We start from the raw sequence: 24,605 nt of genomic DNA, 5'->3' as shown, positions 1-24,605 counted from the left end.
TACTCTTTATTTCCCTTTATAATTGGAAAGTTGCCACGTTTAGTTTAAGATGGTTGGTAGGGTAGTAAGGTTGTGGGTATCAATGATGCAGCCTTTCTACTGTTGGTGCCGTATCTTCCATTAATTTTAAAATACATCTGAAGTTGATGGCTCTCTATTTATATTAGATTCAAAGTTTGCATATCTTGTGACCTGCCTCTTATGGTGTTTCAGGGTGAAAGTAGCCAGATATTCAGTAAGAGCACTCAGTACTGAGGTTCCTCAAATACACTTTATTTTTTTCAAACCAAATTAACAAAACAGCATTTTTTTTGCTTTGTTGGTGGCTTTTGTAATTTCATGTGATTGAATATCAATCATTGAAATAGCCTTTGCACTTTAAGCTTATTTATGATTGATTTGTTTTGGAGTTTAGTTTCACTCAACTGCAGGGCTATGGGGAAGAGCAGTGTTTATCTTTTCTAGGTGTTTATCTAAATTGTTGAAAATACAGGGGAACCCCTATTTAGAAATGTCTGACTTGGGAACATTCGTACTTCTGGATTTTTAAATATCTGGCGTACAAAAATTTCCTGAGTTTACAATTGGTTGCTTTATGTCCTCCTGCATTGTGTTCTGTCTTGTGTACAAAGGACTTGCAAACAGACTCAGGAGCTAAACACAGGAAAAAGTGGACTGCAGATTCGGAGATCAGAGTCAAGAGTGTGGTGCTGGAAAAGCGCAGCGGGTCAGGCAGCATCCAAGGAGCAGGAGAATCGATGTTACTGGATGATGAAGGGCTTATGCCGTAACTTTGATTCTTCTGCTCCTCGGATGCTGCAATCCCTGTGCTTTTCCAGCTCCACAGTCTTGATTCAGGAGCTGAACATGTTTGCAACTTCGGGATTGCCTGCAGTTATTTAATCTGCTTCCACAATCCCTACAGGTAGTGCACTCCAGGTCATAATTTGCTGCATATGTAAGCAAAATTTTTGTCTTCTCTCTGATTCTTTGATCAGTTAGCTTTAAATCTGTTTCCTTTGCTTGCTGAGATGTAGCAAACCCTCTTAAGTCTGAACTTGAATTAAATTTCCTCTTATTTAATTTGTAAAAAAAAATCATATTTGTTGGATCTGAGTGTTACTGGCTGGGGTAGCATTTATTGCCATTGCCCTTGAGAAAGTATTGGTGAGCTGCTGCATTTGAACTGCTACAGTCCATATGCTGTAGGTAGATCCCCAATGCTGTTGGAAGGAATTCCAGGATTTTGACCCATTGATTGTGACATATTGCCAAGTCAGGATTGTGAGTAACTTGGAGGGAAAGTTGTAAATCATGATGCTGCAGACGATGCAGGTTTTTTTATTCTGGAAATCATTAAAATTTATTTTGTTCACCATCTTGTGGTTCCTCTCTTTGTAATTATTTTGATTCTTTTTTTACATCAAATACACTGGAGTGTTATTCTGGACCAGCAGGACAATAAATCTGAATTTGTGGGCTGGTTCGTTAATGTTCATCTGATGGCCAAACCTAGACCCAGTCTGATGCAATGGTTGTTTCAATGCCCTTGGCAGCAAATATGCTGTCTACATTCCATGAATTTTTTAAAAAGTTAGCTTATGGATAGAATGTACAATAAAATAGGATTTTAAAGATTAGTGATCAAGAGATAAAGAAGTGAATAAATGCAAAGGTTTAGCGAATCCTTGAGTGAGAGTGGAGCAGGATTTTCACTGTGCACCACTGAAGGGGCAATGAATAGTGGGCTTTGCCAAAGTACAAGCCTGTAAAATTCATGTAGAACAAGCTCGTATACGATTAGAAAAATCACAGGATTATCATCCTCTTGTTACTGCATTACTAAACTTTGGAATGTGAAATCCACCGATGTAAAATTCCTGGGGAAACATTTGTTCTTAGAACAGAACATAATGAAAATTACTTGAATATTGGATGCCTTTAAACACATGTTGGTGTGTCTTATTGGAGATTGTATCTTGTCCAAATTCTGCTTGAATAATTTTAAACGCAATTTCTGTCGTTGTTGGTAGGAAACTATTGTAGTGATTTAACTGTGGTTAACAAGCTGCAATAAGGCATTTTCGGTCATTGTGACAGAAGGACACTTCTTACTGCTAGTACGAAATGATGGCCCAAGAATTGTACTGCTGTTACTTTGTTTGGAGCTGGCTTAAATAAGACTTTCTTTGATCAACCCAAATTAACCCTTAACTGAGGAACTGAACACGTGCTCTGGGCTGATATGCTGTGAAATGCTTTTTAAAAAAAAAAGAGGGTTGTTGGCTGAGGTGGTGTTCAATGAATTTAGAATTTTTCTCCACATTCCACTACTTGAGATGAATGTCTTGTATATAAAACAAAAACCCTGTTATTTGAAAAGTAGCAAAAAGGTTGGTGCACTGGCCATTCAAAATTGGCTGAAATAATTCTAATAGAAGTATGCCACTTGATGTTTACCACGTGGTGTAAGCATGAAATTGGTGCTACATGATGGTAATTGCACTTTTAAGTGAATACATTATGACATTGTTGTTTGACACATGATAATGAGCTTTTAGAAATTAAATTTTATCCAAATATACAGGACCTGAAGGAAGCCAGTGACATATTAATTGTTTTTATAACTCTTGCTTTCTGCACGGAAACTTTTTTAAGTTGCTCAACTGTTGCTGTGAGTGATTTGAATGTAGTAATAATAATTAATTACAATATCCTTTAGTGTGGGTCACTTTTTCAAGTTTTCAGCTAGTTAATGACCATTGTTTTGGCCTAGATTAATTGCAGTTTATAATTTTTTTAGTGCTTTATTACATCATTAGCTTGCTCTACTTTTATGAAGTAAAACTTCAACTGGAAGGTTTGGGATTCTTGGAAAGCAGTAAACAGATCTGAGATTTAATTGCATAGGTGGGTTGCTCAGTTTATGATGACCTTACTGATACTTATGCAGAACATTGCATTTTTCAATGTGCCTCCCCAAATCAGTTGTGCCTTGTGAATGGCAGAGTCAAGGGTGTTACGAATTATTCCCCACTTGACTGGTTGAATGTGGCTTCATCACCATCCAAGACAAAGGAACTCACTTGATTAGCACCCCACCTTTAAACATTTACTCCCTCCTCCATTGACTCACTGTAGAGGTAGTAGTATCTCTCATCTACAAAACACACAGCATCACCTCACCAAGGCTCCTTCCAAACCTGTGACCTCTGCCATCTCAAAGGACAAGGTCAACAAATGAATGGGAACGCCATCACTTGCATGTTTCCTTTCAAGTCCTATGCATCCTGACCATGTCACAGTTCCATCACTGTTCATGTATTTGAATCCTGGTTCCTCTGCCCATTAACTGCAACAGTTCAAGATGATGGCCTACTGCATCCTCCAGCGCTATTGCTGACAGGCAATAAATGCTGGTGTAGCCAGTTCCATTCACGTCCCATGAGTGTTTTTATTTTAAATAACTGAAAAATTCCAATTACCTGCATGAAGTACAAAAGGAAGGCAATTTGCTCCTTTTCCCACTCCCTAGCCTCTGAGGACAGCTCCTTCTGTATATCAACATCCTGTGTTTTTTTTTCACCTGGAAGCTGGCTTTACAAACTCTCTCAAACTGGAAAATCATGTGCACTTCTGTGCTATGGACTTGGGGCCAATGGAAGTTGAGAACTTGAATTGTTTAATTGTCTGAGAACTGTGCAATAGCACAAGAGAATTTCTGTTTTATTCTGGATGTATTGCAATTTTTAATTCATTTCAGGATGTGGGTAATGACAATATTTATTGCCTGATTATATTCCATTGTTTGCTAGGTAGTTTTAGTGGGCTCTTGAGAATCGACTGGATTCACATTTGGGCTAGTTTAAAGATGGTATTTAGTGAACCAAGTGGGTTTATATAAAATTCGGTAGTTCCATGTTAACACTCAATAATTCAAGCTTGCAATTCCTGATTTATTCCGTTCACTGAATTTAAATTCCCAAATTGCTGTGATGGAACTCATACACGTGTCTGAATTATTAGCCTTGGCCTTCTGGATTATTAGGCTCGCAAAATAATGACTAATGTACTGTGCTCCTACTTTACCTGTACTTGAACACTGCCTATAGGAGGTGCATAGTTGTTCCACTGCCAACATTGCACTCCAGTATAAAACTAGCAACCTCTAGAAATCTACCAGTAATTTGGATTTGCAAGTTTTCAAATTCTTTTGTGCTGTTGCCAGCTTCAACTTTGCTCAATAGGGAAAACTATTTTGGGAACAGAGGTGTTAATTAATGTTGTCCTTTTTCCACTAATAGGTGTATATAATTGCAAGAGTGTTTAATAAGCAACAGTGGGGGAATTTCTTTCCTCCAACAAGTGAGTCAGCAACTGAATGTCTTGGGTTTCAGTATTGGTCAAAAGAGCTATGAGGGGAAATTAAAACTTCTGCCACATTGGATTGTTAAGGTATGCAATTGGCAGCCTGAATGGATTGTGGGTTCAAATTCTATAGGAACTTCTCAAAGTTAATTGGATGTATACTTGAGGGCTAATTTGCAGGATTTACTTTGGAATACAATGGTGATTGGGGAATGTTGGGGTATGGGACTAAAATCGAAGTTTATCAGTGTGTTGGCACAGTCATAATTGGAAGCGTTTTTCTCACACAAATAAGGACAGAATGTGAAATCCTGATGCAATCTTTTGATATAGTTCCCAAGCTCACGTTAGTTTTTTTTCCACAATCACATGTAGCAAAAAAAAACTCAAGACCCTGCTACTGTGACCGTTATTGGAATAGGAGATTAGGGTGATTTTAGCACAGAAGTTTAAAATTTGAGGGTATTAGACAGACTATTGAGAGAAACAGTATCAGAAAAAATAGACTGTGGAATGCACACTTGAAGTTAATTGAAATGGGGACGTGTAAATGATGGGGAATAAGCTAGTTATGTTTTCTTTTGTTCATAAGGTGGGTGTTTCTAACAAGCACAACTAGCACTTGCTGCTGTGCCAAATTGCCCTTTTAACTTTAATTTTAAAGCTTCCTAGTGGGAGCAGATGAGAGTCCAAGCACATTTCTGGGGCTTTAGCGTCACGGCTAAAGATGGCAGCTAGTTATCAATTCCAGATTTTATTCATTTGAATTTAAACTGCTATAGTGATTTGAATCCACACCCTTGGGACATTAGCTTGGGCCTCTGGATTACTTGTCTTGTGATGTAACCACCACATACCATCTTTCCACATGAGGTGTTGGGATAGGCAAGTTCAAGATTACAATTGAAGAGAAGAGTGGAATTGAAGTAATAGAAGGAAAGGATGGTGGATGAGTGGTCATGATTGCAAGCCTAAGACCAACATAGACAATAAATCCTTTTCTCGGTTACAATTTTTCTGTCTCTGTTTTTCACTTTTTTCCACCCTCTCTTGAGCAAATTATTATTCAACATCTATTAGAGTTGTTGTGTCATCAGCATAAAGAGGTCATTCGGCTGAGTATTTCTATGATCAACAAACATCAAATATGTTAATCCCATTTTTATTCTCTTGCAGAAGACCTGTTTGCTGATGCCATTTTGTCCTTCATGGTTTCAGTTGATGCACACACTGAAACAATTTTTTTAAAATAACTAACTGTTCAAGTTCATTACTTCTGTTTTAATTTCCAGTCATTTGCATTATATTAACAAATGTTAGTTGCAATTTGTTAACACTGCTCAAATTGTATCTGATTGTTTGCTCCCTTTCCCTCCATTTTATGCTGATTGGAGTTCAGTACTATCATTATAAAGTTGGCATTCCTCCAGATCACTTGCAGAAATTTCCATAGTTCCTTCTGGGTAAAAAAAAAATATGTACAGCATTACTGAAAGTTGGAGCACTGAAATGATCACTCTTCTGTCAAACTGATGAATCCACTGTCACTTGAAAGCTTTTTTGGAAAAAAAATGCGATCTCATTTTAGTGCTGTGAAATTGATAGTTTTAGGTACTGTATCCATATATAACGAAGAATACATGAGCAATGTATTTTGGACAATTGTTTAATGAAATTAAACTGTATAAATCCTTTTGTGGCAGAAGTATACATCTGTTTGGTCTATTTAAAAACATTTTTTGACCATTATTAATCAACCAATATATTATGAGTAACAGCAGACTTTGCTGCTTTGCTCCAGATTGCAGAAAATTGGGTGATCTGGAGTGTCTGTCTTGAACGAAACTTACCTGGTCGTTCCTGCATTAGCTGTGGTTAAACTTGTAACTTCAGTTTGTTTGCTGTTGTGCCTTGGGTTCAAATCCAGAAAAAAGATTCCTCACTAAGTTCTCTTAAATAGAAATGCACATTTCCAACCCTGAAGTTGCTTACACTCATTGATGTATTGTTGATTTTCGTAAATAACTTGGCCAAGTGATGTACTAGGCTACGTATTCACCATCAGGCCATGGGATATCACAGCAGAACTCGGTTTAATCATCATCTTGTACATGTGCAAATTGACTTCTCTTTATTACAGAGTAGCCGTTCTGAACAGGAATCACTTTAAAAAATCTTTCCTTCTCTTTCTTCTCTCTGCTTGCGCACAGCTCCAGCTAAGAAAATATTAAGCAATATTTCTGCTGATCCAGCTGGATTTGCTGCAGAATATATCAAGCACTAAATGCCCCTTTTGACTGTGTGGCTGAGTTCTCCGGTAAGTTCGAGTTTTCATCATGGGATAAGTAAATATTTCTATGTCCTTGTTTTAAAACACATTGTTGTATCAATTAATGTTAATTTTTGAAACTGAAATATATAATTATTTAATCTGGATTCGTGTCTGTTTATATACTGAGACCAATGTAAGTGTTTTTCTTTTCAAGAATGCTAATTTGACCACCATGGCACAAATTGTTATATCACATGGAAGGCTATCAACGCAATTTGTATTTGGTTCCTTTGGGTTTGGTGTCATGGGTGGAAACATTGGAGATAATTTCCTTTGACATGAATTATTAATTCTTAATATGCAAGTCATGTACACATATTGTGCTGTTTGCTTAAATTCAAGGAGTTAACTAAACTGCATTAATGTAGAGTTTTTTGCAAGCATTGGAAGTCTCAAAGCACTTCATACCTAATTAAGTATGTTTGAAATATACTCATGCTTGTATTGTAGGAAATGTATACCCAGTATCTGGATAGCATACACCAAAGGAGAGTAGTTGTGATAATGACCAATAATCTGTTTTTGTGATGTAGATTGAGAGATGAATATTGGTTAGGATACCGTGGATAACTCTTGTGTTCTTTTTCAAAAAAATGCCAAGGGATCGCTTATAGCAATCAGAATAGAAAGACTGGGTCTGGGCCTTATTGACTTAAAGGCAAAAATGCTACCAATTGAGCCACAGCTGACACTACAAAATATGTATCACAGTCAATTCTTTGCCAGTCTTAATAACAGTTCAGAGTTCAGTTCTGCAGCTCATCTCATTTGGTGGCTGAGTTATGGTGATCTTACACATTTTAATGGGTGAAATTTAAGTCCTTTAATGGACATTGGGACTGAACAGTGGAATAATTGTAATGAAATCATATCTTCTGGTTGGAATCTAGACATCTGCTTAAGGCGGAGGCAATGCTCTCTCAATGAGGCTGCTACCTTTTATGTTATAGCCCACAAATCTTATCCACATTAATTTTTATGTAAAATCTTTGCAGGCATGTGAAACTATCATATCCGTTTGGGCTGACCTAAAACTCAGGTTCCGTTGTTTGTGGCAGTGTAGGTGCAAGTGTTGGTAGGACCTGACACACATCTAAATGAATTTGGGATCATTTTGTATTGTCAATACTGATCATTGATTGATTCACATAAAGAGTTATAGTGCTTGGACTGTCACATATTAGAAATATTAACCTGACATCCATTGAAATTTAATAGTCTCACCCACTGAATCAAGCCTTTCCCTCTTAAGAAATATGGAGCACTTAGAGGCAGGGAAAGATTATTGAGCTTAATTTCATCCTTGGCTAAAACCATCCAAATGTGACATTTGCTCTGAGCAAATAAAACTGTGCCTGTTTAATACTGCATGCTAAATTTGGAGCTTCTTTTGCTTCATGAATGATTGTGATTTTTCTCTTCTGAATCAGCATGATTTACAGTACATTTTAAAAAAAGTGCTGCTATAAATATTGAAAGAAATTGTTGAACCATTTTGTGTTGAAAAGCTGAATGCCTGAGTATGGAAAGTTTTTCTCTCTTGCATCATTGAATTTCCTACTGTAAACACTAGTTAAATCTCATTGTTGCGTTGGTGTAGATGTAAATATTTTTCTGCTTAGAAATTTGTTATCTGGTATCTAGAGAAGCTTTTTTTATTCTTTTTTCTCCCACCCCGCCCCCGCCCCCAAAACCATCAGTTGTTTTGCAACAGAAATGTCAAATCATCGCAATCTAAATCATTTTATCAGCAGGGACTTAACACAATTGAACTATTACAGTGTATGTGTGAAACAGAATTTTTTTGGTGTAGAATGTGTTTTGTAACCCACTAACAACACACAAAATAGATGACTGTGTGTTGTTTCCAGTGTTTGAGTCTGATTAGTTGAATGTTATATCCAGAGTGCTACAATAGTTATCACAAGGTTCTTTACACCTGGACTTGTTCTGATTCTGCTGTGATCCACTTCCTGTTTTAGGGATCCACCTAGATGACCTAGGTTAGTCTTGTTTAATTTCACGTGGGCATGAATGACACATGCTGTCTCATCGATGCTACTGGTCAAAGAAAACCGGGTGGTTGGTGTGGTAAAACTCCCCACCTGTGTCAATCATCCCACTGCCAAAAAAAACTCATCTTGCTTGCCTCAATGAGCACTGCCCAGTGGCTCTGGCCTCTATAATTATGAAGTGCTTCCAGAGGTTAGTCGCATCAACTGCTGTTCGCAAGACTGCAAGAACCTAGTGAGTCATGAGCACAGCACAGTGCATCAAGTAAACCAGCCTTCCATCCATTGACTCCACCTTCACACTGCCTAGGGAAAGTAGCCACATAATCGAAAATTTCTCCCAACCAGGCTATTTTTTTTTCATCCTCTTCCATCAGGCAGAAGATATAATAGTTTGAATATGCATACAAACAAATTCAAGAATAGCTTTTTAACTGTTATCAGGCTTTTGAATGGCCCTCTCAAATGTTAATATTGACCTCTCGGTTCCTTCTCTCCATTTGTAACACTATATTCTACACTCTGTTCGGTTACCTGTGCAGTTTGTATGGTCCTTAGAAGCAATACTTTTCACATTCTCAATATATGTAACAACAATAAATCCAATCTGTAAAAATGAGCTGAGAAAAAACAGTATTGTGCCCTGACCAGGCTGGGGTGTGCTGGTGAGAATAAACTTCATTGCAAAATATCACTCCCCTGATAGGATGAAGATTGAATTGATTTTTAATCCTATAATTTTCCATGCCAGATTTGCCTGTGGTAGTGCCAATTCAATGTGAAACCAGCTGAATTGCATTCTCCTTTGCCTGCACAGCTTTTAGAAATGCCTGAAGAGGCTTTTCCATAAATGGAGAATAGAAATGTTAATAGGGAGAACACCATTGGTGCATTTTACGGTGTGTTGCACAACCAGAGGTATGTAGGAAATTTTGGATATTTCTGCTGTCTTGACCAATTCTGCAGACAGCAGCTGGTTTGACAAGTTTGAGCCCTGGCTGGAGACATTGCAATACATCCACAAAACTGAGACCTAGATGAATAGCATATCTTTAGATGTGGACACCTGTTGGCTTAAGAAATCGGTGACCAACAGTCAGAAGAGAGGCAGATAGTCAGGAGAGCCCAAGTATGCATCTCAAAATGTTTGTGTTGGAAAATGATGGGAATGACTGTCTGCACTCCACAAAGGAGCAATGGCCAGCTGTACAAGGCGAGAGCAGAAAGCCAGGGAAAAGCAATAGGTGGCAGGCAATTTGATAGTGAGGAGTGCAGACAAGGATATACAGACAAGGAATGTACAGAATGAACTACAGCAGGACGCTGAGAGGGAAGGCAGTCAGAGGTCATGGTTCACATTGGTCTCAATAACATGAGATGAGGAATGAGATTCTACAGCAAGAATTTAAGGAACTGGGTAGAAGCAGGAGCTTGAGTGGTGTTATCTCTGGATTACTTTCATTGCTGCATACTAACGACTATAAAAATTGGTGGGTAGGGAAGGTGAACATGTCATTGAAGAGATTGGTGCATGATAATCCCTGGGTCACTGGGTAAATTAATGTTTTTAAAACTACTTTTAGTCGCGATGGATATGGAGTGAAAGTAAACTAAGGGATGATGCACAGAAAAATAGAATTAAAAAAACAAGTCTCGGTATGTATAGACAAATTAAAGCACAAAGGAACTCTATGCTACTTACAGTAATGCAAGAAGTCTTGCAAGTAATGCAGATGACTAGAGGGTGCTGATCATTGTTATCAGAAGACATGGTCGAGGGAGAAGCAAGTCTGGCAGCTCAATATTTTGGGCTATAGAATCCTCAGACAGGTCAGGAAGGATGTGAAAAAGCAGGTAGAGTTGCAATATTCAATTACTGCAGTGAGTAAAGGTAAATTTGACATAATCCCACTGGACCATAGGCTGTCCTACCATTAGAGGCAGGTGACTGGTAGTGGTTTTAACCTGAGGATCATGACACATCAGGCGAGGGGAGAGGTTTAGAATGTCGGCCTTTACAATAACAGCAACAGATGTAGGGATTTGTATTGTAAACCAGCATCTGGGGGTGATACATTAAATGGGTCCTCAATTGAGGCCATATGGAGAGAACCTAAAAGCAAAAAAAGGAGCAATCACGTTGGGAGATTTAAATGTTAATCAGTTGGAGAACATATATGTAGGTAAATTTCAGAAATGTAAAAATAAAGGTAAAGTCACCATAGGCTGAGGTGACCATGGGGCTGCGCTCTCAGTTGACTTGTAGTGAGTTTAACCTGAGGGTCACTACACCTCCAGCAAGAAATGAGGTTGCGAAGGCAGTGCTTCCATGGTATCAGAATTGAAGTCTCACTACCAATGTCACTGTGTTTCACAAACCAGCCACCCTGCCCATTGAGCTAACTGATCCTCCGTTAAAATAATAGGGATTCCAACTTCAGTTTTGCTTGGAGTAGACAGTGTGAACTTTACTGAAAAAAATAAGATGATGCATTTAAAGAGCAATAACAAAACAAGTGCATGAGAAATAGATCCTTTAGAATTTCAAAGAATCAGAGGGACCTAGGTATGTATGTCCACAGGGCAAGTCAATAGGATGGATAAGACTGGCAAATAACTTGCTGAAGTATTGAATAAAAACAAGAGTAGGGAGATTGTCTACAGCTCCTTCACAATGATAATTTGGTCATAGCTGGAATACTGTATGTAGTACAGTAGTTGTGTCTTGGGAAGGATATGATTGCACACAGAGAGGGTGCAGAACAGTCTGATCAGGATGATTCTGGGTTGGAGTGCTTTAATTTAAGAGATCAGGTAGTTTGGGATGTTTCTCTGGAATAAGGAACGCTGAGAAGTAGGCCTTGTTTACATATGCTGAATTATGATGGGCATAAAATCATGCAGTACGGAAACAGACTGTTTGTTTGATCCAACTTGTCTATGCCGAACAAATTTCTCAATCTAAAACTAGTCTCATTTGCCTGCATTTGGCCCATATCCCTCTAAACCTATTCCTGTTTTTTTTGTGTGTGTGTGTACGTTTTCCAAATGTATTTTAAATATTGTAACTGTACCTGAATCTACCACTTCCTCTGGCAATTCATTCTACATAAAAACCACCCTCTTAAAGTTGCCCTGGGATCCCATTTTTAACCTTTCTTCTCTCACTTACGTGCCCCTGAGTTTTGATCTGCCCCACCCTAGGAAAAAGGTCTTTGCTGTTCGCTTTATCTGTGCCCTTCATGATTTTAGAAACCTCTATAAGGTCACTCCTTATCCTCCTCCACTCTAGTGAAAAAAGTCACAGCCTCTCTCTGCAACTCAAACTGTCCTGTCCTAGCAGCATTCTGGTAGATCTTTTCTAAACCATCTCCAATTTAATATCCTCAAATGGGAAGGCACTTTTCTCCTCAGTCAAGAGATTGATAACTGGGCAAAGATTTAAGGTAAGGAGCAAGGGGTTTAAATGAGTTTTTAAGGAAGTGTTTGTTTCACGGAGGGTGGTGTGTATCTTAGACTCTCTGCTTGACAGGGTGTTGATCTGAGAATTCTCACCCCAAATATTTATGTAGTACTTAGCCTAATACATGAAATACCAAACCAAAGGAGGTTCTAGGCCAAGTGTTGTCTAATAACTAAAGTAGATAGATACTCATGACTGTAGATACGAAGAGTCTGTTTCCAATCAGCATACAGTTAAGGTTTTACAATTTGCCTTTGTAAAGCTGAATCCTAGCTTTGTAGTGTGCTTGTGCAACCAGGTTACTTATGCTGTGCTCTTTGATTGTCTGAATACTTTTCAAACTCCTGGTGCATATATAGGCTGCATTAATATGTTCCTCTCAGCTTCTGGCTAGTGTTTGGTGTAGTGAAGTGATTCTATGCAATGGAGCTTATTTACACAGCATAGATAAATGTAACTGAGGTTCAGCAGTTTGCGTACATTGAAAAATTTCCCCAAATGAAGTGTTACAGTATATTTTGCATGTTGAGCTATTTGTATTCTGAGTGATGAATGGTAAGAATTTTTTAAAAAATTGTCTTCACCTGGTACCTGAGCTGCCTGACTTTGAACAATTAATATACAACTTAATTGCACCATGCTTGTATTTTTGAGTTGGCCTCTAAAACCAGGATTCATTGATGTGTTTTGCTCAGGGATTGAGTTTCAAGGTAAGGGTGTAGGCAGAGAGCAAATGATTAATGATGCTGGTAGAAAATATGCTGCCCTCAGTGAAGCTTCAATATTACTTAAATCAAGAATTAAAAAGCAAACGTGCACTGGGAGGTTTATACTTTTTGGCATAAACATTTTCTTTTCTGAGAAATTAGTTCTGAGTCCAGCTTCTCTGATTCAGAAGGCTTTATTGTGCATATAACTAGATCTTGTACAGTCGGATGAAAGACATTTGGGGAGGTTTTTGCTTTGCGTGTAATTGACCATCTGGTTGCACATTGTAGTATAAAAATGAGCTTGCTTTTGTTGTTTGGCTTAAGTCTGTGATTGAGCTAAAAGACACGTGCATCACAGGAAGTGATGCATTGTAACATGACCTTGCTATTTCTTGCAGCCTCATGGCAAGATAAAACCACAGTAAGATGATGCTTAAAAATATTCCCCTTACCTCACACTTTAAGTATTTGTTAGCAGCACAAGGAGACCCAAGAATACTGTGCTCATTTGCATTTTGTTGAATGCACCAATTCGTGGTTTACATTATGTAAATTTTAAAATGGTTTATTTAAACAATACCCTCAATTGTTTTGGAAGACCTAGAAGCAAGTGCATCATGTGGTGACAAAAAGTTGATCTTTGACTTGGCCAGTTTTTATTGGTAGAATTAACTTCTTGTATTATGACATCTTTTTGTAGAAATTCACAGCCGCTTTAATTGTGCTGAGCATGATCTGCACTTAAGATTCCAGTATAAGTTACGGTTTTACAAAGCCATACAGCATGGTAACAGATCCTATGGTTCAACACGTCTGCAGCATCAAGCCATCCCAATCTGACCTATACCTATTTGCCAGCATTTGGCCCGTATCCCTTTAGACACTTCCTAATCATATACCCGTCCAGATGCCTTCTAAATGTTGTAATTGCACCCACCTCCATCATTTCTTCTAGAAATTCGTTCCATACATGCACCACCCTCTGCGTGACAGTTATTTGAATGGTCACTTTTTAAAAAAAATCTATCCCCTCTGTGTAGTTTTGGACTTCCCACTCTAGGAAAAACCTTGGTTATTCACCCTAACCATGCTCCTCATGATTTTAGAAACCTCTAAGGTCACTTCTTTATCTCTGCTCCAGGTATTCAGTCTCTCCAAAAACTCATCCTCCAGCCCTGACAATGTCCTTGTAAATCTTTTCTGCACCCTCTAAGTTTAACAACATCCTTCCCTATAGAAGGATGTACAGAATTCTAAAAGTGGCCTCACCAATGTCCTGTACAGCCGTAACCTGTCATCCCAACTCCTATACAGTGTTGTGCTGGATGTCTGACATATTTGCCAAAAAAAATAGAAAATCCAGACATGTTATCTGTAACAAAACCAAATAATGACTAGAAATATAATTTTTCAATTAGTTTATTTATTTTAGGATTCTCAGTGGGTGATGGTGCACATCGAACTTGGTGTCAGTCTCAATGGTCACTTTATCATCATTATGCTTCACTGGGGTACACTGCTGGTAATCAAGCCCTACTGTTCCTGAAGTTTTCATAAAAGATGTCATAAAAGTCTGTAAAATGCTCCAAAAATCTGCCTTTTAGACCCAGGTTGACAAAAGCACAAACCGTGTTTTATTCTTAAGATTTTATCCCAAATACGTAGTATAGTTACGGACGAACCACATAGATCGATGATTAGTTAAAAGTCTAATCCCTTTTATAAACATCACCCTACGCATACATTTAGACAAACTAACATGGGTATGATGGGAAGGCAATTCAATGGGCCCTGCTCACATTGTTCTTTTGGTTTAGCAAAGCATGCTGCTGTTGATTCTCCTCTCCAGATCTTTCCATTTGCTTGTGGAAAGCACAGGATGGCTGGTTCATGCACAGTTTTTTGGCCTACTTTAAGCTTGCATCATCTGCTGAGGGAAAACAAAACTATCTTCAAACTTGATGCTTTTACACTGCAGAGGCAAAATAACCCACTTCTTTCTAGAGGTCTGCCACACATTCACATAGCCAAGCTGCTCAGCTACCTGGGAGCCAATCAGTTGTTGGTAGGCAGGAGTCCGTTGCCATTAATAACTGGTCACTAGTCTACATACCAATCAGCTACTTGTAGCCAGCTGAATTCATATTTGATTCTGTGTCCAGCTTTTCTTCCATTACTGCTTGAGCAAATAGCTGTGTAAACAAAATGTACAATGAGTATTTTGTTACTTATTTTTAAAAAAATGTACTGTGACCCTTTAATGATCTTTTGGATTTTAAACCAGTCCTTTATCTATTTCAGTCTGCAATCAAAAATACAGAAAACTAAGAAGTTATAATGTTTACATCTAGGAATGGTAAAGCCTAGTGGTATTACCATTGGATTATTAATCCAGAAATTCAGGTAATGACTGGGGGACTTGGATTTGAATCGTGACACACAATGGAGTTGGAATTCAATAAGTATCTGGAATTAAGAGTCTAATGATGACTGAAACCACTGACAATTTTCAGAAAACTTATCCTTTAGCACAGAAAATCTACCATCCTTACCTGGTCTGGATTATATGTGACTCCAGACCCACCCAATGTGATTGACTGCGTACTGGTCTTTGAAATGGTCTAGCAACCCATTAGATTTTAACAATTGCTATAAAGTGTTGAGAAAGAATATCACCCGGTATCGATTTTAGGCACCAGACACTGCAATGACATGAAGAAAACAACCTTGTCAAATCTTCGAAGTTTTCCTTAACATCTGGGGCTGGTGTCAAAATTGGGAGATCTGCCTCACAGACTAGTCAAGCAAAGCCTGGTATTATTATCTTACAGAAAGTGTCCATACAGATGCTGCTATCACTATCCCTGGTTGTGTACTCTCCCACCAACAGGACAGGCCCAGCAGAGGTGGCGGCACAGTGATATACAGTCAGAAGGGAGTTATCCTCTGTGTTTTCTTCATTGACTCTGACTCTGACTCTGACTCTGACTCTGGATGCCATGAAGTCTCATGGCATTAGGTCAAACATGGATAAAATTTTGAGCTTCGTATTGTGCACCGTTCTCCCTTGGCTAATGAATGAATGGCCAACGTTGAAGAGCGCTAGGTGGAAGCACTGAAAGTACAGAATGTACTCCGAATGGGAGATTTCAATAATTGACCACCAAGAGTTGCTCAGCAGCAGCACTACTGATTAAGCTGGTCACGTCCCTGAAAGGCATTGTTGCCACACCGGGCTGTAGCAGGTGATGAGGGGAAAACATACTTGATATTGTGTATTTGCCCATCTTCCTGCAGCAGATGTATCTGTCCATGGATGAGTGACAATAGACAATAGGTGCAGGAATAGGCCATTCAGCCCTTCGAGCCTGCACCGCCATTCAATATGATCATGGCTGATCATTCCTAATCAGTATCCGCTTCCTGCCTTATCTCCATAACCCTTGATTCCACTATCTTTGAGAGCTCTATCCAACTCTTTCTTAAATGAATCCAGAGACTGGGTGACTGCTGCCCAGTCTTTGTGGTGACAAAGTCTTATCATCACATTTGATAATACTTGCACTGTTAAATGGCACATTCATTGTACTAAATGGGAGCGACTTCTGACAGATCTAATAACTTGAGACTGAGCTTTCATGAGATGCTTTGAGCTATCGGCAGAAGCTGAATTATGTTCCAACTCCATCTGTAGCCTTGTGGCTGGCATTCCCCCAGTCTACCGTTACCATCAGGACATTTTCCTTAGTTCAATGAAGAGTGAAGGATGGCACACCTAAAAATAGTGTCATAAAGCTGCAAAACAGCAAGTGATTGGTTGTGAGAACACTTAGCTCAATGATCAAATTTAAGTTCTGCAGTGCTGCCAGTTCAGTCTTGAATGGTAGTGGCCATTTAAGCAACTTTAGTAAAGAGGCGCATCACTTATCTCTATTCTCTATGATCGAGCATAGCGCATCAGTGCAAAAGATAAACCTGAAGCATATGCTACAATCTTCAAACAGAAGTGACAGATCTCTCTCCTCCACAGGTCCCCAGTATCTCAAATGCTGGTCTTCAACCAATTCAGTTCACCGCATGTGATGTTAAGAATGGTTGCACTGGATGCTGAAAAGGCTATAGCCCCTAACAATATTCTGGCAATAGTACTGAAGGCTGGTGCTCCAGAACTTCACCCGTAGCCAGGCTGTTCCAGCACAGACACAAAATAGGCATCTTGTCTATTTTTGCATTCTGCACGCAGCAGGACAAATTCAATCTGCTGAATTACCACCCCATCAGTCTGCTCTTGCTAATCAGGTAAAAACAATGACTACAGATGCTGGAAACCAGAGTCTAGATTAGAGTGGTGCTGGAAAAGCACAGCAGTTCAGGCAGCATCTGAGGAGCAGTAAAATTGACGTTTTGGGCAAAAGCCCTTCATCAGGAATACAGGCAGAGAGCCTGAAGGGTGGAGAGATAAGGTGAGAGGAGGGTGGGTGTGGGGAGAAAGTAGCATAGAGTACAATAGGTGAGTGGGGGAGGGGATGAAGGTGATAGGTGGAAAAGAAGATAAGCAGGTAGGACAAGTCATGGGGACAGTGCTGAGCTTGAAGTTTGAAACTAGGAGGAGGTGGGCGAAGGGGAAATGAGGAAGTTGTTGAAGTTCACATTGATGCCCTGGGGTTGAAGTGTTCTGAGGCGGAAGATGAGGCGTTCTTCCTCCAGGCATCTAGTAGTGAGGGAGTGGCAGTGAAGGAGGCCCAGGACCTCCATGTCCTCGGCAGAGTGGGAGGGGGGAGTTTAAATGTTGTAAAAAAAAATGTTGGTGTCAAGTCGGTCGTCATTAATGGAGATGGAGAGGTCCAGGAAGGGGAGGGAGGTGTCAGAGATGGTCCAGATAAATTTAAGGTCAGGGTGGAATGTGTTGGTGAAGTTGATGAATTGCTCAGCCTCCTCGCGGCGCACGAGGTGGCGCCAATGCAGTCATCAATGTAGCGGAGGAAGAGGTGGGGAGTGGTGCCGGTGTAATACGGAAAATGGACTGTTCTACAATCAACAAAGAGACAGGCATAGCTGGGGCCCGTATGGGTGCCCATGGCTACCCCTTTGGTCTGGAGGAAGTGGGAGGATTCGAAGGAGAAATTGTTAAGGGTGAGGACCAGTTCGGCCAGACGAATGAGAGGGTGGAAGGGTACTGTTGGGGACGTTGGGAGAGGAAGAAATGGAGGGCTTGGAGGCTCTGGTCATGGCGGATGGAGGTGTAGAGGGATTGGATATCCCTGGTGAAGATGAGGCGTTGAGGGCCGGGGAAATGGAAGTCTTGGAGGAGGTGGAGGGCATGGGTGGTGTCTCAAGCATATGTGGGGAGTTCCTGGGGTTGGGGGGGTGGGGTTGGAAATAGGACAGTGTTGAGGTAGGTGGGACTGAGTTCAGTGGGGCAGGAGCATGCTGAGACAATGGGTCGGCCAGGGTGGTCAGGCTTGTGGATCATGGGAAGGAGTAGAACTGGGCAGTGCGGGGTTCCTGGACTATGAGGTTGGAAGCTGTGGGTGGGAGATCTCCTGAGGTGATGAGGTTCTGTATGGTCTGGGAGATGATGGTTTGGTGATGGAGGGTGGGGTCATGGTCAAGAGGGCAGTAGGAAGAGGTCTGGGAGATGATGGTTTGGTGATGGGTGTTTCCGCCACCTCCCAAACAGACCCCACCACCAGAGATATATTTTCCTCCCCACCCCTTTCCGCCTGCTGCAAAGACCGTTCCCTCCGTGACTACCTGGTCAGGTCCACGCCCCCCACCCCCCACAACCCACTCTCCAATCCTGGCACCTTCCCCTGCCACCGCAGGAATTGCAAAACCTGTGCCCACACTTCCTCTCTCACCTCCATCCAAGGCCCTAAAGGAGCCTTCCACATCCATCAAAGTTTTACCTGCACATCCACCAATATCATTTATTGTGTCCGTTGCTCCCGATGCGGTCTCCTCTACACTGGGGAGACTGGACACCACCTAGCAGAGCACTTTAGGGAACATCTCCGGGACACCCGCCCGCCCCACACCGCCCCGTGGCCCAACATTTCAACACCCCCTTCCAGTCTGCCGAGCACATGGAGGTCCTGGGCCTCCTTCACCACTGCTCCCTCACTGCCAGACGCCTGGAGGAAGAACGCCTCATCTTCTGCCTCAGAACGCTTCAACCCCAGGGCATCAATGTGGACTTCAACAGTTTCCTCATTTCTCCTTACCCCACCTCACTCCGGTTCCAAACTTCAAGCTCAGCACTGTCCCCATGACCTGACCTACCTGCCTATCTCTTCCACCTATCACCTTCATCTCCTCCCCCACTCACCTATTGTACTCTATGCTACTTTCTCTCCATCCCCACCCTCCTCTCACTTATCTCTCCACCCTTCAGGCTCTCTGCCTATATTCCTGATGAAAGGCTGTTGTCCGAAACGTCGATTTTACTGCTCCTCGGATGCTGCCTGAACTGCTGTGCTTTTCCAGCACCACTCTAATCTAGTCTTTGCTCTTGATAATCAGTAAAGTGATGGAAGGTGTCAACAATGCTATTAAGAAGCACCACCTCACTGCCCAATTTGGGTTCTGACAAGGCTCGTCAGCTTCAGCCCTCATTACAGCCTTTGTTCAAACCTGGACAAAAGAGCTGCATTCCAGTGGTGAGGTGAGAGTGACTGCATTTGACAGTGTGGTATCGAGGAGCCCTAGCAAAACCTGAATCGTAGATTATCGTAGTAAAATGTTCTTTGCACATGAAGATAGTCATGGTTGTTGAATGCCAGTCATCTCTGTCAGAGTTCCTTGGTAGTGTCATCAGCCCCAAAATCTTCAGCTGCTTCATCAGTGGCCTTCCTTCCCTCAAAGTCAGAAGTGGGGTTGTTTGCCAATGATTGCATAGTGTTCAGCACAATTTGCAATTCCTCATATGAAAGCAATCCATGTACAAACGTATCGAGATCTGGGCAATATTCAGACATAGGCTAGTAAGTGACAAGTAACGTTCATGCCACACAAATGTCAGGCTATGACATCTCCAATAAGAGACAGTGTAACCACTGCCCTTTGATATTTAAAGGTGTTACCTTCACTGAATCCCTTAATATCAATATCCTGGGTCTGACAATTGACCAGAAACTCAGCTGGACTTGCCACAAACACAATAGCTACGAGCAGCTCAGAAGCTAAGAATTATTGTGCTGAGTAATTCGCCACCTGACTCTTCAAAACCTATCCAATAGGCACAAGTCAGGAGTGTGATGGAGTACTCCCCACTGGCCTGGATGGGTGCAGCTTCAGTAACATTCAAGAATGTTGATGGCATCCAGGACCAAAGAGCCCACTTGATTGACACTACATCCACAAGCATCCAACCTTCCACCATGGAAACTCAGTCCCCACAATATGTACTATTACAAGATGCACTGCAGAAATTCACCAATGATACTCAGCATGTTCCAAATCTACAGCCACTTCCGTCTCGAAGGACAAGGGCACCAGATAGATGGGAATGCCACCACCTTCAAGTTCTCCTCCAAGCCACTCACTGTCCTGACTTAGAAATGTATCACCGTTCCTTCACTGCTGCTGGGTCCAAATCCTGGAGTTCCCTCCCTATCGGCATTGTGGGTCTAGCCACAGCAGATGGACTGCTGAGATTCAAGAAGACAGCTCACCTTCGTAAGAGCAACTAGGGACAGATAATAAATATCCCACATGAATTTAGAAAAGAAAAGCTGTTCATAATGACTGTTGTGCACCCGTAGACCTTGGACCATGTGGTTTTTCATGGGTAAGCAAAAGAGGATGGAAGGAGAATTTTATGCAGCAAGAGGCAATGACCTGAAACTCCTCCTATGAGGGTGAAGAAGGTAGGGTCAGTGATTTCAAGAGGAAATTGGGCACTTGAAGAATTTCCTATAAAGTCGGTTGGGACTTGTAAGGTCAAATGTGGCCTGTATAGTAGTACAGACAGACTTCAAATTACGATACAGTAATATTAAAAATGTTCAGTCTGAAACCTCATTCTGTCTCTCTTAGGAAGTGAAATTTATTTGAGTCTCTATATAAAGCCTAGGTTTAGGATTTATTTTTGTCAAAATCTGTGTGATGCCATAAACTGAGTTATATTGTTCGTGTGAGCATGTGATGTACCTAAATTACCATATGGTGTATATTCACACCCTTTAGTCAACTGATGGAATTGATTTTTGTATACATCTCCCTCAACACTCAGTTGTACCAAATCTGAACTTGTATTTTATTTATGCTAACAAATTTGTCAAAACAAAATTAAAGGTGCTGGAAATAATTATCAGTTCAGACAACCTCTGTGGAAAAGAAACTAACTTGATGTTTCATGTTGATGCCCTTACATTAGAATTAATGAAAACTGATGATTAGTCCTGCTGAAAGGTCATCGAGCTGAAGCAATAGTTCTGGTTTTCCCTCCAAGCTATTGTCTCTCCTGTTGAGTATTTTGAGTACTACTTATTTTTATTTCAGATTCCTAGAATTCACTATTTTCATTTTTTTATTTTCTGTGCATGTGTATGTCTGTCTTGTAGCTGAGAAAGGTAATGTAAGCATGCTAATAATCAATTTGTACCAAAACATTGAATTTTGAAAGCTTTAATCATCAGTATTTATGGAAATTCCTTGATCAAGTGCCAAATGTGGTTTTCACCCACAGAATCTGTTCCCTGCCAACAAGCACTAACCATATCAGTACACCAAACCTCTCATTCAGTATCAATTTAAACCATATCTCTGGTTCGCTGTCAAATACATCTAGGCATGCTGTGGTAAATCAACCCCAAAAAGTTACATCTGACTTCTGTGAAATCTGAGGATTACTCCCAGATATTGCTGAAGTAGTGCACTGCTGACTAGGGCAGCTAAATATTTTTTGTCCAAATTATTGCTCAATACCAAATTATTCATTAGCTTTAAAATAACTATGGGATAAAATATGTAAATAAAGGAATATAAGAAAAATAGAACAACAATGCCATTGAAATAATGGACCAATGTGGAATGCAGTCCCTAAAGCACTGTAAAAATAATCCACACCTACAATTTAATAAAATTGGGATTCCGCTTTTGCAGTCCCTGGAAATGAATGTTATGCCAATGTTGTTTAAATACCTCTTTTGTTAGACCAGCAGCAAATCCTGTCTCTCATCAAACATACACTAGTAATGTCTAAAATGTATTTCATTGCACATATTAAATATTATAATGCTTTTTAAAGGAAATTGAGTTGACCAGCTAGTGTATTTCATTGAAGATTTATATCAGTCTTTCCTGATAGCATTTTTAAAAAGCTTGAATCAAATTCCCATTGTGTTTCTAGGGAAGATTTATTCCTACCAGACCAATGACATTTGTTTTTATTCTGAAACCCATGACTTTGTGGTGGCAACTTAAAGAAAATACCTTCTCGAGCTTGGCACTGTTGGGGGGGTCGGAGGATAATTACTTTATCTTTTGAAGGCAATTTTGCAGAATGGATAAATTAACAGCAGATTTTAAGCAAATCTTGAATTGTGAAGCTATTTTCCTTTTTGGCTTATGCTTACCAAGGGTAAATGGTCAATGAATACTTGTTCTGCCAAAAAAACATTTTAGTTGAATTGTCTGTGGGAAAACTAAGCTTGTGCAGAGATGCAGCAAACTTTAAATGAGCATTGGCATATTTACAAATGTACTCTTGTGGTGCTTCAAACAGTTAGTCTTGTGACAGCTGAAAGTAAATTATTCAGCAATCGTTTCTGACTTGTTAATGATCCCATTAAACATGTTCAATGCTGTGGTGTGAAGGTTAAACTTCTCTGTAATTCTGTTAACATTTTTTCTACCTTCTTCCTGATGAGCATTTCTTTGGATCTTCAACTTGCATGGTCTGAGCTGATAAAACCCTTGGGTTCTAATTTTTTAAAAAAATTTGTTTACGAGTAGAATTAAGCATTGAGATGAATGTTGTGCTCTAAGCTGAAACATTAGTGCTTTTTTTTTCTACCCTGACTCAGCATAAATACTTTCAAGATTGAGGGATATCCTAACTGAATGCGGGAAAGTGCTACCTATATTTTATTGCATCAAAATGCCTCCATTTTCTGAAGTGAGCTGTGACACTGGATCGCTGCATTTTCCCCAACCTGCAATTTTGTACTGAACTAATTTGTTATCCACCTACTGCTTTGGAATAACACCCAATAGGAAGTAAGTTTTTAAAATGTTTGTTCAGAATTATTAGAGAAATGAGCATTTCATCTCTAGTTGGATTCAGTCCAAGCCCCAGCGGTGAAAGAACAGTAGATGTCAAACAATTCAATGTGTCATGCCTGTTATTGATATATCAAGAAATTGTCAACAGTCGTTTTGGTGGTTGGGTAAGCTCTTTATTTTTTTAATGCCTTTTTGGTAAAGTTCAGATTCCATATTTGCAAGGAATTTTTTGGTTTTGTACTTTCACAGCAAAAATCCTCTTCCAAAGCTGTACCATATTGTGTATAAGAACCACTACAATAAAAGCTGTCTTTAGTGTAGTGAAAGATTCTAAAGCATTGATCGAAGAGCAGATGGCAAGCAGTAACAGAATCTGAATGTTCCAACACAGTAACATTTATTTTTCTCCATGTTAACTAGTCTACTCCCACTTAGCTGGTCAATCCCTGAACTCTTTGATATTCCTTTTTCTCAACAGCAGCAATAACTTGTACTTTAGCACCTTTATAAGTGATAAAATGCCCCATGGTGCTTCATGGAAGCCTAATAAATTAAAAATATGACATCAGCACCACCATAGGAAGATGTTATTTGGTGAAATATCTGACATTTTGGTCAAAAACGCAGGTCACATGCAATGCTTGAGGTAAAGAGATGTGAGGAGAGCACCTGAGCTTGGGCTTCAGGCATTGAACACCTGCCCACTAACCGTGGAGCAATGAAAATAGGGGATGCTCGAGGCAGAGGAGCACAGATATCGCAATTTGTGAATATAAGCAGGTGTGACACCATAGAAGCATTTGAAAATCTGGATGAATTTTTTAAAATAAAGAATCCATTGTAGATCAGTTGTGCACTGGGGTGATAAAGGAATGAGATTTGCTGCAAGTTAAGACATGGGCTCCAGAGCTTTGGATGACCTAAAGTTTGAAGAAAACATACATTGAAATAGTCAAAACTAGAGGAAATGAAGACATGATTGTGGGTTTCAAGAACTGATAATCTGAGGCAGGAGCCAGATCAGATGATTATATGGAGATGGCCTTCGTGATGGTGTGTGTATAGGTGGTGTCAGAAATGGCAAAGTTTCTGAGGATCTGATTTAATTTTTGACCTCCCAGGAAATGTGGGGGGGGGGGGGGGGGGGGGGCGACAAAAGGTAGGGAATAGTTTTGGTTTTTGTACAAACTCCGATGGTTTCTATCTTCCCATTATTCAGTTGGAATAACTTGAGCGACTAATTCTGTTTTTGAAGGCTATTTCTGAACTCTGCTTTAATGTTTTATGGTGGAAGATTCTGCACCAGGATTCTGAGAATGTATTTTTCTAATCCATGTTATCTCATTGTAGACATTGGTCCCATGTTCCCTCCCATAATAGTCTGATCATCTCTACTGCCTGATTGCTGCTGTAAAATCAGCGTTGGCGTTGCAATAATTTTTTTTCCCTTCATGGAACGTAGATGTTGGCTGGGCCAATATTTATTATCCATC

General features: G+C 40.1%; 1 protein-coding gene across 4 annotated transcripts in view; it reads left to right on the top strand.

Annotated features, from left to right (window-relative positions):
- The window catches only part of LOC132825915 (nucleus accumbens-associated protein 2-like), a 106,837-nt gene that overhangs the window by 23,477 nt on the left and 58,755 nt on the right, over positions 1-24,605 (top strand). For 3 of the 4 annotated variants that reach the window (XM_060841544.1, XM_060841539.1, XM_060841541.1), the window contains exon 3: positions 6,579-6,685. The exons of the other annotated variant lie outside the window; for it this stretch is intronic. The gene's annotated coding sequence lies outside the window, so the exon portion shown is untranslated. The remainder of the gene's footprint in view (positions 1-6,578; positions 6,686-24,605) is intronic. 4 annotated transcript variants of the gene reach the window in all.

Source organism: Hemiscyllium ocellatum, chromosome 21, assembly GCF_020745735.1.
Source record: "Hemiscyllium ocellatum isolate sHemOce1 chromosome 21, sHemOce1.pat.X.cur, whole genome shotgun sequence".
Classification (NCBI taxonomy): Eukaryota; Metazoa; Chordata; class Chondrichthyes; order Orectolobiformes; family Hemiscylliidae; genus Hemiscyllium; species Hemiscyllium ocellatum.
This window is presented reverse-complemented; position numbering and strand designations above follow the sequence as displayed.